This window comes from Ceratotherium simum, chromosome 9, assembly GCF_057802395.1.
Source record: "Ceratotherium simum simum isolate JZ-2026a chromosome 9, ASM5780239v1, whole genome shotgun sequence".
Classification (NCBI taxonomy): domain Eukaryota; kingdom Metazoa; phylum Chordata; class Mammalia; order Perissodactyla; family Rhinocerotidae; genus Ceratotherium; species Ceratotherium simum.
Genome location: NC_141908.1, coordinates 40,438,298 through 40,453,580, shown reverse-complemented (window position 1 = coordinate 40,453,580; position 15,283 = coordinate 40,438,298). Strand labels below are relative to the sequence as shown.

Here is a 15,283-nt window from a genome sequence, read left to right as displayed (position 1 = left end):
ATTAGCACACACAGTTGCAAATTTTTTTTTCTTGTGATGAGAACTTTTAAGATTTACTCCTTTACCAACTTTCAAATACAAAATACAGTATTATTAACTGTAGCCACCATGTTGTACGTTACATCTCATGACTTTTTTATTTTATAACTGGAAGTTTGTACCTTTTGATCCCCTTCACCCTCTTCACCTAATCCCCATCCCCAGCCTCTGTCAACCACCAATCTCTTCTTTGTGTGTAGGAACTCTTTTTTTTTTTTTTAAGAGTTCACATATAAGTGAGATCCTATGGTATTTGTCTTTTTCTGACTTATTTTAGTTAGCATAATGCCCTCGAAGTTCGTCCATGTTGTTGCAAATGGCAAAATTTCCTTCATTTTTATGGCTGAGTAATATTCCATTTTATATTTTTATATATATATATATATAAACACCACAATTTCTTTATCCATTCATCCATTGATGGACACTTAGGTTCCTTCCAGGTCTTGGCTATTGTAAATAATGCTGCAGTGAACATGGGGGTGCATGTATCTTTTTGAGTTAGTGTTTTTGGTTTTTTTTTTGGATAAATACCCAGAAGTAGAATTGCTGGATCATGTGGTAGTTCTGGTTTTAATTTTTTGAGGAACATCCATACTGTTTTCCATAGTGGCCGCACCAATTTGCATTGCCACCAGCAGTGCACATGGGTTCCCCCTTCCCCACTTCCTTGTCAACACTTGGTATTCTTTGTCTTTTTGATGATAGCCATTCTAACACATGTGAGGTGATATCTCATTGTGGTTTTGATTTGCATTTCCCTAATGATTAGTGATGTTGAGCACCTATTCATGTACCTGTTGGTCATCTGTATGTCTTCTTGGAAAAAATGTCTATTCACATCCTCTGCCCATTTTTTATTCAGATTGTTTGTTTTTTTGCTATTGAGTTATATGAGTTTTATGTGTTTTGGATATTAACCTCTTATCAGATACAAGATTTGAAAATATTTTTTCCCATTCAGTAGGTTGCCTTTCCATTTTTTTTGATGGTTTCCTTTGCTATGTGGAAGCTTTTTAGTTTGATATGGTCTCACTTGTTTCTTTTTGCTTCTGTTGCCTTTACTTTTGGTGTCAAATCCAAAAAATCATTGCTAAGACTGATGTTAAGGAGATTACTGGCTATGTTTTCTTCTAGGAGTTTTATGGTTTTAGTTCTTACATTCAAGTCTTTAATCCATTTTGAGTTAATTTTTTATTTATGGTGTAAGATAGTGGTCCAGTTCACTCTTTTGGGTGTGACTGTCCAGTTTTCCCAATACCGTTTATTGAAGAAACTGTCATTTCCCAATTGTAGATTCTTGGCTCCTTCATTGTAAATTAATTGAACATAATACATGGGTTTATTTCTTGGCTCTCTATTCTGTTCCACTGATCTATGTGTCTATTTTTATGCCAATACTATATTGTTTTGATTACTATAGCTTTTAATATAGTTTGAAATCAGGAAGCATGATGCCTCCAGCTTTGTTCTTCTTTCTCAAGATTGCTTTGATTATTCTGTGTTTTTTGTAGTTCCATAAAAATTTTAGGATTGTTTGTTCTATTTCTCTAAGAATTTTGATAGGGATTCCAGTGATAAATTGGACTTTATTAAAATTTAAAACTCCTGCTCTGGGAAAGGCAATGTCAAGAGAATGAGAAGACAGCAACAGGTTGGGAGAAAATATTGGCAAAAGACACATCTGATAAAGGACTGTTATCCAAAATAAACAAAGAACTCTTAGATAAGAAAAAAACAATAACCTAATTAAACAGTGGCCAAAGATCTTAACAGACAGCTTACCAAAGAAATCCTGATGGCAAATAAACATATGAAAAGATGCTCCTCATCATATGTCATCAGAGAAATGCAAATTAAAATGACAGTGAGATACCGCTATACACCTATTGGACTGTCCAAAATGTGGAACACTGACAACACCAAATGCTGGTAAGGATGTGGACCAACAGGAACTCTCATTCATTGCTGATTGGAATGCAAAATGGTACAGCCACTTTGGAAGAGTTTTGCAGTTTCTTACAAAACTAACCATATTCTTACCATATGATCCAGCAATGCACTCCTTGGTATTTACTCAAATTAGTTGAAAACTTATGTCCTCTTGAAAACCTGCAGTTTCATTCTTGATTGCCAAAACCTGGAAGCAGCCAAGATGTCCTTTAGTAGGTGAATGGATAAATAAACTATGATACATCCAAACAATGCAATATTATTCAGTGCTGCAAAGAAATGAGCTACCAAGCCAGGAAAAGACATAGAGAAACCTTAAATCCCTATTACTAAGTGAAAGAAACCAATCTGAAAAGGCTATAGACTGTGTAATTCCAACTATATAACATTGGGCAAATGTTATATAAGGCAAAACTGGGGACAATAAAAAGATTAATGTTTGCCAGAAGTTAGGAGGGAGAGAGGGATGAATAGGGAGCACAGAGGATTTTTAGGGTAGTGAAACTACTTTGTATGATGCTATAATGGTAGATACATGTCATTATACATCTGTCCAAACCCATAGAATGTGCAACACCAAGTGTGAACCCTAATGCAAACTACCGACTTTGGGTGATAATGATGTATCAGTGTAGGTTCATCAGTTATAACAAATGTACCACTCTCTAGTGGAGGAGGAGGTTGATAGTGGGTATGCATGTGTAGACGCAGGGGGTATATGGGAAATCTACCTTCCTGTCAATTTTGCTGTGAACCTAAAACTGTTCTAAAAAAACAAAGTCTATAAAGCCAATCAACCAACTCAGCCACCCTTGTGACTTAGAGTCCTTGCAGTGACCTACAAGGCCCTTCATAGTCTTCCTTACAGCCCCGTACCTCCCTCACATCATTTCTTACTACATTTCCTCTGGGCCAGCTACGCTAGCCTCTTTGCTGTTTCTTTTATACATATCAGACATACTCTTGCCTGAAGACATTTGCATTTGCTATTCCTTCAAATAACCTTATGGCTTGTTCTCACCTCTTTCAAACCATTGCTCAAAAGTATCCTTCCACGTGACTCCGTTGGTACGGTTAATACCGTAACCAAAATTGCATACCCTCCACCCTGTACTCCCTATGCCTTTTCCCATGGCAGTTATGGCCTTCAAATATTTTTATTGCAGTTCTCTTCCCAGAAGAAGGCAAGAATTATGTTTTGTTTTTCTTTACCAGTGAATAGCATCTAGATAGCACCTGGCACATAGTAGGCACTGGATACATTTTTTTGTGGAATAAATGCATCTCACTGTATTATAATTGATTTACTTGTCTTTGTATGACTTGACTCTAAGCTTCTTGATAGGCAAGAGTTGCAGCTTCTTAGAGTCTGTTTCCTCAGTGTTTAGCACACATGGTTGCATTACATTTGTTTGACTTATGAAAGAATATACTTCTCATTTTACACAGGTATAATCAAAACATAATTACACATTGGAATTTTTTCACTTATGTTTATAATTTTTTTTTGGTTGCTATGTATTCTACATAATTATACACATTATTTTGTTAACTCAAAATTCTTATGAAACCATGTAGGCAGTTCATAAAATGGATAATGTTGAAAAATTCTCTTGGGTTGGTGTTTATTCATTTACTTAACTATCGATTATTATGAGCATTTAAGTTTTTTCCAACTTGTATTTTGCCAGGTAAGGTCTCAATGAATATCTTAGGAAGCCTTTAATTCAATAATCTGGAGATATATCCTCTTAACAAAAAATGAATGAAATTTCACAATTATGAAAGAGCCAGTATATTTCTGTTGGTGAAATGATTCACTTTAAATAGTGTGAACTGCCCTAGTGCATATTTTTTCTTGCTATTTGTTTTATTACAGAAAGATATATTTTTATTGGGAAAACTCAAATCTATTGATTTATAACGTAAATGTATCCCACTTGGCCCTGACAATTGCAATTTTCAGAATCACTCTTTAAAAGTTTGAACTGTATCCTTTCAAACCTTTTTTTATGCAAGTGACTACATGTGTGTGTGTATATATATATATGACTACATATATATAAATACACGCAAAAACTAAAATTAAATAAAATCCAGTTAATATATGTATTATTCTGTTAGTTTATCTTTTCTACCTTGTGTCACAGAAATCTACCATGTCAGCATATAAAATGTCTTCTTTGTAAAGATTACACAGTGATGTGTAATTTTTTAATCATTACTTTATTGACAGACATTTAGTTTGTCTCTATTTATGGGAAACAGTGGGTTATACAAAATTAAATATTTTCTGCAGTACAGTACATTATGATTCTCCAAAGAGGGTAAATGGTGTGCAGAATTTCCTGAACTTATTTCACCAACAGAACCTTTATTTTCATGGAGCATGTAATTCTTTCAAAGAGCATATCATATCACTAATACTCCATTAAGTGTATTTGGAGCTCTAGTCAATCTTCTTATTTTACTTATAAGGAAATTGAGACTGAGTTAATGGAAAATTGGAACCATACCCTCAGTTTCTTGACTCTTATTCCATGTTGCTCCTGTTCCTTTGAATTTAATCTTCATTTAGTACTTTTTCCTGAATTCAAATTGGAAAGTTAAGCACTAGAATTTTTTTATAAGGGACAAATTAGTTTTTGTGTGTTGATACTACAAAAAGTTAACATATGTCTCTAGGTTTTTCTTTATGTCAGCATGCGATATCTTGGTAGGTAATTAGAGACAAGTGAAAACAAGTTAGGTTTCAATCAGTTGGATATAGCTTCCCTTAAATCACTTAAGTCTTCTGACATAAATGAGCTAGTTCTTTTCTCATGTTGAATAATTCTTTCAATTACTTCAAGAGTGTAAGAGTCACTTGAAAAGCAGTATTAAGTTTGTATGTGCCTAGTAAAATTCTTAGCTATTTCTTTTGCCTCTCTTTTTCTCGTTCAGGTTTCTAGTTTTATTTCTTGTAGTGTATAGGAGGACTCTAGTCAATCTAGATTAATTCTAGATGTGTTTTAAAATAGAGATACTGTTGAATCTTGTCGCCGTAATTGGTTTCGCTTTTGCCTTTCCCTGACCTGTCAGGTGCCTCTAATCTTAGGGTACGTTCAAAGTCTGTATTCCCTCCTTCACGTAATGTTTGCTTGGACTGGTGGTTTTGGGCAGTGAAAGCAGTCATTGGAGGAGGAATTGGTATTCCTCTTTTAGTTCTATACTTGTTTTTAAAATTCAATTTATTTAAAGAAATGAAAATAGTTTTTTTCTGATTGTAAAGATAATGCGTAGTCTATGTTTGAGTAACGCAGAAAGAGTTTATATAAGAAAGTTAAATCACTCAAAATCCTACAGTCTGGAGGTAACCACTTTAACACTGTAGTGACATTGAACTTTTTTGTCTGTAAATATATGCACACACATTTATAAATACAAGGTCATACTCTGTTGGCTTGTAATTTGCCTTTTTTTTTTTTTTTTGTGAGGAAGATCAGCTCTGAGCTAACATGCATGCCAATCCTCCTCTTTTTGCTGAGGAAGACTGGCCCTGGGCTAACATCCGTGCCCATCTTCCTCTACTTTATATGGGACACCGCCACAGCATGGCCTGACAAGCGGTGCATCGGTGGGCGCCCAGGATCTGAACCCGGGCTGCCAGCAGCGTAGCACGTTCACTTAACCACTATGCCATGCAGCCAGCCCCTGTAATTTGCCTTTTTAGTCAATAAAGGATGTTGTGGAGCACTTTTCTTCTGATGAATATAGAGACTGTAAATCACTTCTTAATGACTGCAAAGTCATTTTATAGATATATCATAACTTAATACCCATTAATAGACATTTAGATGACTTCAAAGTTTTCCAAATTATGAATAGTTCTATCTTGAACATTTTTTGTAGATGTAACTTTATACCCTTGTGATTATTTCTACAGGATAATTCCTAAAAGAGAAATTGCTGGATCAAAATTTTGGTATTTGTTACCAAACTGCTTTCCAGACAAGGTAACAATTTATATTGCCTCTAAAATTATATGTAAATGCACTTGCTGCCATACCTTAGTCAATTTGGGGTACCTTGTTGTTTTTTTTAAACCTTTGATAATCTGATGGGTGTATAATGATGGCTCAAGATTGTTCAAATTTGCTTGTCTTTGATTATTAGTGAGATTTAATATATTTTCACATAATGGTCACTTTTGTTTTTTCTGTAAATGATCTGTTAACATCTTTTGCTCGTATTGGTATTCCACTATTAGGACTTTGTATATATTCATTTTATCCTCACAAGAATCCTATGAGATAAGTTCTATATTTTCCATTTTACAGTTGAGAAAACTGAGATGTGGTTAAGTAACTTGCCCAAGATTTCACAGCTAATTTATGGTAAATCCAAGATTAAATTCAGATTTCCTGTAATGACTCTCAGTAAGGCCAGCCAGATTTAGTTGAACTTCTGAATATATGTCATGAGTGTAATTTAATTTCTGACTTGGTAATATTTTCAAGCTGTTTGTTTTTCAGGAATTTAGTGAGTTTCTAAATCTTAAAGGAAAAATGTATTTTACTAGTGTTTGTGAGTATTGGTCCTGGCATTTTAGGCTATTATTTGTAGATTTCAGCTTAATGTCCTCCTAACTTCATGTAGTCTAAAAGTAGTTTCTATGAATGAGGGAAGACGTGGGGATTCTTCCCTTAGATCTGGATGTATTTTTGGAGCTTTTGTATCCCGTCATATTAAAATTTTTATCTTTTGAAATTTTGATATTCTTAAGTGCACACTAGTATCACTGTTAGGGTTTCATAATCATGTTAATGAAATACATATAAAATTACACTTTTTGGAGATTTGGGCCTGCTGTCCCAATTTCTAGTCTGTCAACATTGTTTTGACTCTTAGAATTTTAGAAGTGGGAGATCTAGAGTATGCATTTCTTGTTATATGTGTAGGAACCTTAGACACAGAGAGGTTTATAAATTAATTAGTGGCAAATGCTATGGTTCAACCCTAAACAGCAATTTTACTTATCTCATTTGGGGTATTGGGTGTTTGCCTGTTTTTGGGTTTGCTTGTTAAGTGATCTCAACTTAATGAATTCCTCTATCTATTCACCTTTATATGGTTATGCATCTCTTAATGACTGGGATACATTCTAATCGTCATTAGGCAATTTCGTTGTTGTATGAACATCGTAGAGTGTACTGAAGGGAAACAAAATTTGCCACCCCAAAATGTGTCTTTTTAACATAAGGATTATTTTAGGCTGATTATTTTTAAGAAACAAAACACTGAGCAAGTTTTTCTTCTTACCTCTCTCTTAACTGCCTAAAAGAATTCAGATAAAAAACCTGTCTCAGGAAGGGAGCTATCACCTTAGCATACCATGGACTAGGTGGTAGATAGGAAAGAACCTATAAAATCCTGTTTGTTGGGCTTTTCTCTGTTCTTCTGTTTCTGTGTGGCCAGACGTTTGTTTATCAGATGTTTGCTCCTGTTCATCTACCTGTGAATTGCTTTTCTTCCCTTTGAAGTCCCTGACCCTCCCTACTCCCAACATCTTCTTTTGTCTTTAGCTGAGGATTGTATTTAAGGTGAGGGCTTTGGCCATTTTGGCGAGTTACTTGGTTTTCCTGGGTTTCTCCCACGTAAACATGTTATTAAACTTTTGTTTATTTTTCTCCTGTTAATCTGTCTCATGTCAAATTAATTCTTAGACCAGCCAGAAGAACCTAGAAGGGTATAAGAAAATGTCTTCCTTTCCTACACTACTTAGACAAACCTAGATAGTATACCTTCTACACACCTAGGCTTATGGTACTCATCTTATGGGACCATTGTTGTATATGCAGTCCATAGTTGACTGAAAAGTTATTATGTGGTGCATGACTATATCCTTAATGTATAACTCTGTGTCTAGAATATGGAAAGCACTTGGTAAATGCCTGTTGAATTGAATTTACTTGCATTCTTTTCCATTTTTATTTTATTCTCTCTTCTTGAACATTTAAAATATTTTTTCTACCATATTTTCTTTATATGGTTATATGGTGATCAGTCTTTTCATTTCACAGCTAATAAGTAGTTGTATAGTGAACAATGACATAGGTATTCTTCCTGAGTCCAGTGTCCTTCTGGAATTTTATGCTGAATTTATACATGCAGGTGAAATGAAAAGTTAAATAGTATTGCATCAAATCATAAACATGTAGATTTTTAGAATCTGAACTAAAATGCTATTGAGTTCAGTGCTTTCATGTACTATACAGAACAGAAATGATAAAATGGTAAAAATGTGTCCATTTGTTAAGATTAGTTTGGCAATAACTATATAGCTTTACAGCTGAATGAAATCTCTGAGAACTCTATTGGTTCAAGCAGGCTTCAAGAAGGAAGGCGGTTCATAATTTCTGGAAATATGGTACACTTGTTCATAACTTTTTCATAAAGGTCAATGCTTTGGTTCAGGTACTTTATACAGTGATAGTCTAGAGTAAAATGTAATGAAGTCAAGTCAGATGACTCTATGTAGTGTTTACTTATTCTCAAGTTTCAAGAGTAGATGGGTGACAGAGTCTCTAAACACATTCCAGTGATCATTCACTGCTGGTTAGTTGTTTAATTTTATTGCCTAGTCATGCGTACAATTAATGGATTCTTAAGAATAAACAAAATACTGAAATATAGCCAATCATGGAAGTTGATTATCCTTGTGCAGACTGTCCTGAAATAGAAAGTAGTAGCTATAGGAAACCCTTTCATTCATTCAGAGGAAAGCAGCCATTCCTTGCTTAGTTCATTTGATTTCACTCTCTGAACTTTTTCTTTAATTTTGTTTTAGAAGAGGTTCAGATTTATCACAGTGATTTAGAGTGTCTGTAACTAAGTTCAAAGTTGTAGGTGGTCAGCTGAGTGCCTAGGCTGTATGAAAGATAGTGTGCTTAAGAGGCTTGAGAAACAGACATGAATAACTCTATGCTTGATACCAAGGACCAAGGACCATATAACATGATGGGAGCTTGTAGAAATATGAATAACACATTATGTATGTATATAAATATAAATAATAACCATAGATATCTATAAACAGATATACAAAGTATTGTAGGACCACAGAGAAAGAAGTAGTTAATTTTGACTGAGGCAGATGGATGGGAAAGATGTGTAGACTTAGACTATGTGGTCTTTGATGATAGCCCTGCTGAATCTTGAAAGCCTGTTGAAGGTTATAGTAATAGTTTGATAGATTTGAGGGAGTTTGGGGATGGAGATGAAAGTAACCTTGAAAATGATTGTTACTACTGCACTTTGCTGAAATCTGCCTTTTACTCTCATCACTTGAGTGAAACTTCTCAAGGAAGGTCCCTAACAATTACCCATTGCTAAATTCTATGTGGGCATTTTTAAATTCTCATGCATGACTTCTCTGTAGAAATTGATATATTGACATCTCCTTCCCTTTGTATTTCTGTTTATAACTGAAAATGGCTCTTTTTTTCTGTATTTAAGAGTATGCTATGTTCTTTGTTTAAAAAAAAATTCAAGTAATACAGAAATCTCACCATCCAGAGATAATTACTAAATATTTTGTTGTGAATTATTTTACTTTTTCTTTTACCACTATGCACATATATATCCTACTATGCATTCTATTTTGTGAACCTGTTTTTCACTCAACTACATGTTGTGAATATTTTTCTGTATCATAACATATCAAACTACATCATTTTTAATGGCAGCAGAATGTTCTGTTTTGTGGATATACTCTAATTTGTTTAACCAATCTCTTATTTCAGGAAATGTAAGTTTCTAGTTTTTCATTGTTATAGATATTGCTATGAGAAGTGTATGTGTGTGTGTGTCTGATTATTTTCTTAGGATGAAGTGGAGTTATTGGATCAATGAGTATGTGCATTAAATTTTATCTATTTTGGTAGATTTCCCTGTAGAAAAGTTGTACTAATTTATATTTCCATTAACTGTAAGACTGTTCACCTTTTCCCACACTTTTAATCCTTCTGATCTAATAAAGAAAAGATTATAACTTATTTGGGTCTGTATTTATTAGAATATTAGAGGTAAATAAATCATAGTGTCAGTTTTCTTTGGTATTTATGTTTTCTTTGGAATTGCCTGCTCATGTATTTTGTCCACTTTTCTTTTGGATGCATGTCTTTTATTTATTTATAAGAATGAAATTTTTGCCACATATGTTGGAAATATATTTTTCACAATTTTTTGTTTACATTTTAACTTTGTATAAATAACTTTGTATAAATTTAAGTGTATACATTTTCCATGTGAAAGATTTTCATTTTATAAGTGCTAAGATCTATCTTTCTTTTCCTCTATGATTTATAGCTTTGATGTTAGAATATAGGGTAACCTGCTATAACAAAAGAAACCAAAACTGCAGTGGCTTAAATAAGATAAAACTTTATCTCTCTTTCACATAACAGTCCAGAGGGGAGTAGTCCAGGATTGGCTTTGTCATCCCTACCATGTGAATTTCATCTGAGAGTCCACGGTGGCTATGCTAGTTGTTACTTTCTCCCAGCAGCAGGAGAGGAGAAAGAAATAGAAGGTAGGCCTGTTTTAAGAATATAACCTAGAAGTTGCACAAATCACTTCATTCATATCAGGTTGTCCAGAACTTAGTCACAAGGCCACAAGAAAGCATTGGGAAATGAAATTAACAGCTGACGGGTTAACATTTGGATTTTTGTATGGTGCTGTGGGGGATAGAGTTCTATTACCAAGCTAAAGAGGAGAATGGATATTGATGGGGTAAAGAGTAGTCTCTGACACAGCTGCCACGTCTAGAAGGTCATTCTCTGTGCTAAGGTGATATTTCTGCTGATAATTTAAAATGGTTTTGTTTTAGTCTGATTTGGAAATCTGGAATTGTGAGTTATGGATCCAATTTAATTTTTATCCCAAATTCCCGCCAATTGTCTCAGTAGTATTTATTGAATAATTATTCATTTTTTCACTAATTTGAAATACCATTTTTTAAATATGTACTAAATGAATTCACAGGATTATTTTTGCACTGTTTCAGTTGTTTCTTTCATCTTCTTATTTCTTCCTCAGTACCTCACTTTTAATTGCTAGCTGCATAAGTTTTAATATTTCTTAGGGCAGACGTCTCATCTTTGTTCATTTATTTCAGAATTCTTCTGTTGGTTATTTTTTTCTGGTATATTTTGACCATTTTTGTCAAGTGCCAGGAACTTGGTGTCATCTGGGAAGATTGTTGTCTATCTCTCCTATAGTGTTTCTCCTTATATATTGCCAACCTGAGAGATTCTCCCTCCAAACCACGCCCCATGATCAGAGCAAACCCTAACCACTCTTTGGAATCTGGGTCAAAGGTAAAGGCTGAGGAGTGGCTATGTTCATTCTCTTCCAGCTGTGCTTCTACACAGTGAATACTTTTGATCAATGGCAAGGGTAGGCATATCCCAGTGTAGTGAACCAATCTTTCCGTGGCTCTCTTCTGTCTTCATTTCTTGTTCCTAACACATTTGATCCTTCATTTTCTTGGTTCTGGGTTATAATTACAATGATTCAGGCTAAAAACTTCTCAATGAGGAGCTAATCTTAAAAGATTTCAGAACTGATGCATATTATAACATTATTTACTGTTTGCTCTCCTGTTGGTTCTCCCATACCTGCCCCAAACAAAAAGCTTTTGAAATCACCATCTGATTCCGCATTTTTGGTGTAGTAGAAATTTTGGAAGTAGAACATGTTTGCTTATTGCAGAGCAGCACAAAATGAAGTGCTGAGGTGCCTATCGTTCTATGAGGTATCCAGCAGATATTATAGAGATAATTTTGATGATTTAGATCCAGTAGGATAGTCACACAGTGCTGCTTTGGTTCTGTATAACCACTTTTTATATTTCCCTTCACCATCTCCTATCATAGGACCAAGAGAAGTCCTTCCAGGTGTTTAGGTTTGGGACACATTGGCGTTTAAGTCCTCTGTGGTCTGTCACTTTACTGTCTGTATGATTTTGGTAAATCATTTAATCTTTCTCTAAGCTTCCATTTCCTTTTCTGCGATGATACTTGCTCTATGTAGCTCACTGATATATTAAGAAGTAATATGAAAATATGTGTAAATTCTTTTCATAAATTGTAAAATTCCATACAGGTAGGAACACATTTGACCTAGGATGCTATAAAGCAATTACAGGAGACAGTCTTGGAATTCTTTCAGAAGATTCTTTACTACCTGCAGCTTTTCTGTAATTAAATGAGGGCATTAAGCCCTTCCGTGAATATAAAGTCTCATTCACCGTCTTAGAAAGTATATTATATTGTTTATATATTGTTTATGGGTCAAATGGATATATAAGACAAAAACCTTATCTAATGGTTATATAAGACAAAAACCAAGGATGGTATATAATGTGAGAAAGCAACACTCCTGTAGCAGTCTAAGTATGGTATCTGCTTAAGTACATTAATATTATAAGAATGAATTGTCTAAATGTATAACTTCTAATTTACTAAGGCTCAGATTTTGTAGAAACAATATAGAAGCAGTTGGAAAAAAGGATTCCAAGCAACCATGCTCATATGTCAACCATATTACTATGCTTCCTTCTCATCATTATTAACTGAGACTAAACTAATGATAATAAATAAGATAAAAGTTGTAAGTTGAAGGGAAAAGTAAGATTAAAAAACAATGAAAGGGCCAGGGCCGGCCCTGTGGCTTGGTGGTTAAGTGCGTGCGCTGCGATGCTGGTGGCCCGGGTTCGGATCCCGGGTGCGCATCGAGGCACCACTTCTCCATTCATCCTGAGGCCGAGTCCAACATACAGCAACTAGAAGGATGTGCAGCTACGACATACAACTATCCACTGGGGCTTTGGGGGGAAAAAATAAAATAAATAAAATCTTTAAAAAAAAAAAAAAAAAAAACAATGAAAGGGCCAGCCCACTAGCATAGTGGGTAAGTTCGCATGCTCCACTTTGGTGGCCTGTGCTTCGCAGGATCCTGAGCGTGGACCTACACACAGTTTATCAAGCCATTAAGACAAAATAGAGGAAGATGGGCATGGATGTTAGCTCAGGGCGAATCTTCCTCAGCAAAAAGAGGAGGATTGGCAACGGATGTTAGCTCATGGCCAATCTTCCTCACCAAAAATACATAAATAAATAATGAAAGGAAAAAATTAAAAGTCTACTGAAAAATTAAAACAAAGCAGCAAGGGAAAAAATAAACCAAAAGTAAGATAAAATAATTTTAAAAGGATAGAATAAAAGTAAAATAATGTACCGAATCTCATAAATATCAGACATAGAAGTTGATGTTTTATTCATTCTGCCATTATTGAATTATGTTTGTGAATCACCACACTGACTGAGTCAACAGAAAACCCGTTCATTTTGACCCATAAAATGTTAATCAGTGAGAACTAAATTCAATGATGCAGAAAACATTTTCAGCATTTATAACATTACAAACAAACATTGCTAGAGGTAATTTCCCACAAGTACTGAATTTTAATCAAAATTACTGACCAAGATACAGAATGTCCTGACGTGACTAACCCCATTATATTTATCTAGTTTCGTGAAAGGCACTGATCTGACGTTGTTCACAATTTAGGTGTGATAAGCTTGATAGTACTTTGAAATTACATGTACTTTTTGTATTTTTTTAAAAATTACTTTTGTAAGAGCTATATGTTAATAATTGTATTCTTTAGTGTTGTGAATTAGAATTCTATACATAGCTTCTACCTAATTAAGCACAATTTTTAACTTTATTTGTATATAATTTCAAACTTCAGAAAACTTGGAAGAATAAGAAAAGTGTAGAACACCCATATAGCCTCTATTGGTTTTTCCAAATTAACCTTTTTTTTTTCGTTCTGAATCATTTGAGAGTAATGGCCCTTTATCCCTAAATGCTTCAGTGTGTATTTCTTAAGAATAAAGTACAGTTATCATCTTCAGAAGAATTTAAAGTTTTACAAAACTCCAATCCCCTGTGCATATTTCAGTTTTTATTAGTTAACCAATTATCGTCCTTTATGTTTCTTCTTCCATTCAATACAGGATCCAGTCTAGGATCAAGTTTTGCTTAATTGTCATTTCTCTTTGGTGTCCTTTAATCTGTAACTCCTACTACAGCTTTTCTTTATCGTTTTTAACATTGATGTTTTTGAAGAAAATATTCCCCTCCTCACTTACTTTTTAATTGAATGCTCCTAATTTGGGGTTGTCTGATAATTCCTCATGGTTATATTCAGGTTACACATTCCAGGCCGGAATACTACAGAATACTTGCATTGTAAGTGACCACTTTTATGTTCCATTCATTGCAATTAACTCATTGAACTTTCTTTCTGCTTTGCCCTTTTACTCACTAGTTGTACTGCATACAATCAGGATGTTATTAAAGGGTGTTCTTAAAAGAATATATGGTGTTATGGGGATGGATGGTGGTGATGGCTGCACGACAATGTGAATGTATTTAATACCACTGAACTGTACACTTAAAAATGGTTAAATGGCAAATTTTATGTTACGTTTATTTTAACACAATGAAAAAAGAAAAAAAAGAACATATGGTAGACCTAGGTTTTATATTTCTTGTGAACTCAGTCAGAGACTAGTTGCCCAGAATATAGTCCTGTACATATAATGCATCTTTAAAAAATAGTTAGTAGTTATTTGATAATTATTAACATCAATATTTTAATTAGTAGATAATATAGTACATAAATTTTATTCTATATTGACTTGCTTCTCCTATGATGATATACTATTACTTTTGTTTACTTCTCACCTACCACCTTGATTGCAATTTGGAGTTTTAGTCATCAGCATTCTTAAAATATTTTAATATTTCCTCCTGTTTCAGGACAAAAATCAGAAAAATAAAAGACATTTGTTTAACAAATTGCTATACTTTTAAAAAAAGTTGTTATGCTTTTAATGTTCCTGTCTTATCAAAATGCATGTGTAATATAATAACCTCAAATAGTTAATAATTTACCTTTTATCTTGACCTTTATTATATAGATATGTAGAATTTTCTTTTCTATAATGATTGCTCCTTTATTGTGGTATTAACACAGTAGAATTGGTCACATAGTCTCTAAATATAAGAAATCCAAACTAGATTATTTTTATTATCATATTTATAAAAGATAATTTGCTTTCTGTTCCCATTACTCTACTGAAATAGTCCTTTGTGCGTCATGAGTTATATTCTCTTTTTAAAATCCAGTGACCGTCTCTCAGTCCTCATCATCTCATTACCGTATTAGCAATGA

At 33.9% G+C, this 15,283-nt stretch overlaps 1 protein-coding gene across 14 annotated transcripts in view; it reads left to right on the top strand.

Annotated features, from left to right (window-relative positions):
- The window catches only part of BAZ2B (bromodomain adjacent to zinc finger domain 2B), a 384,776-nt gene that overhangs the window by 126,361 nt on the left and 243,132 nt on the right, over positions 1-15,283 (top strand). For 12 of the 14 annotated variants that reach the window (XM_087435270.1, XM_087435269.1, XM_087435272.1 and 9 more), the window contains exon 4: positions 5,918-5,987. The exons of 1 other annotated variant lie outside the window; for it this stretch is intronic. The gene's annotated coding sequence lies outside the window, so the exon portion shown is untranslated. Of the gene's footprint in view, positions 1-5,917; positions 5,988-10,439; positions 10,565-15,283 lie in introns of all 14 variants that reach the window. One more of the 14 variants, XM_087435263.1, reaches the window with a different exon arrangement.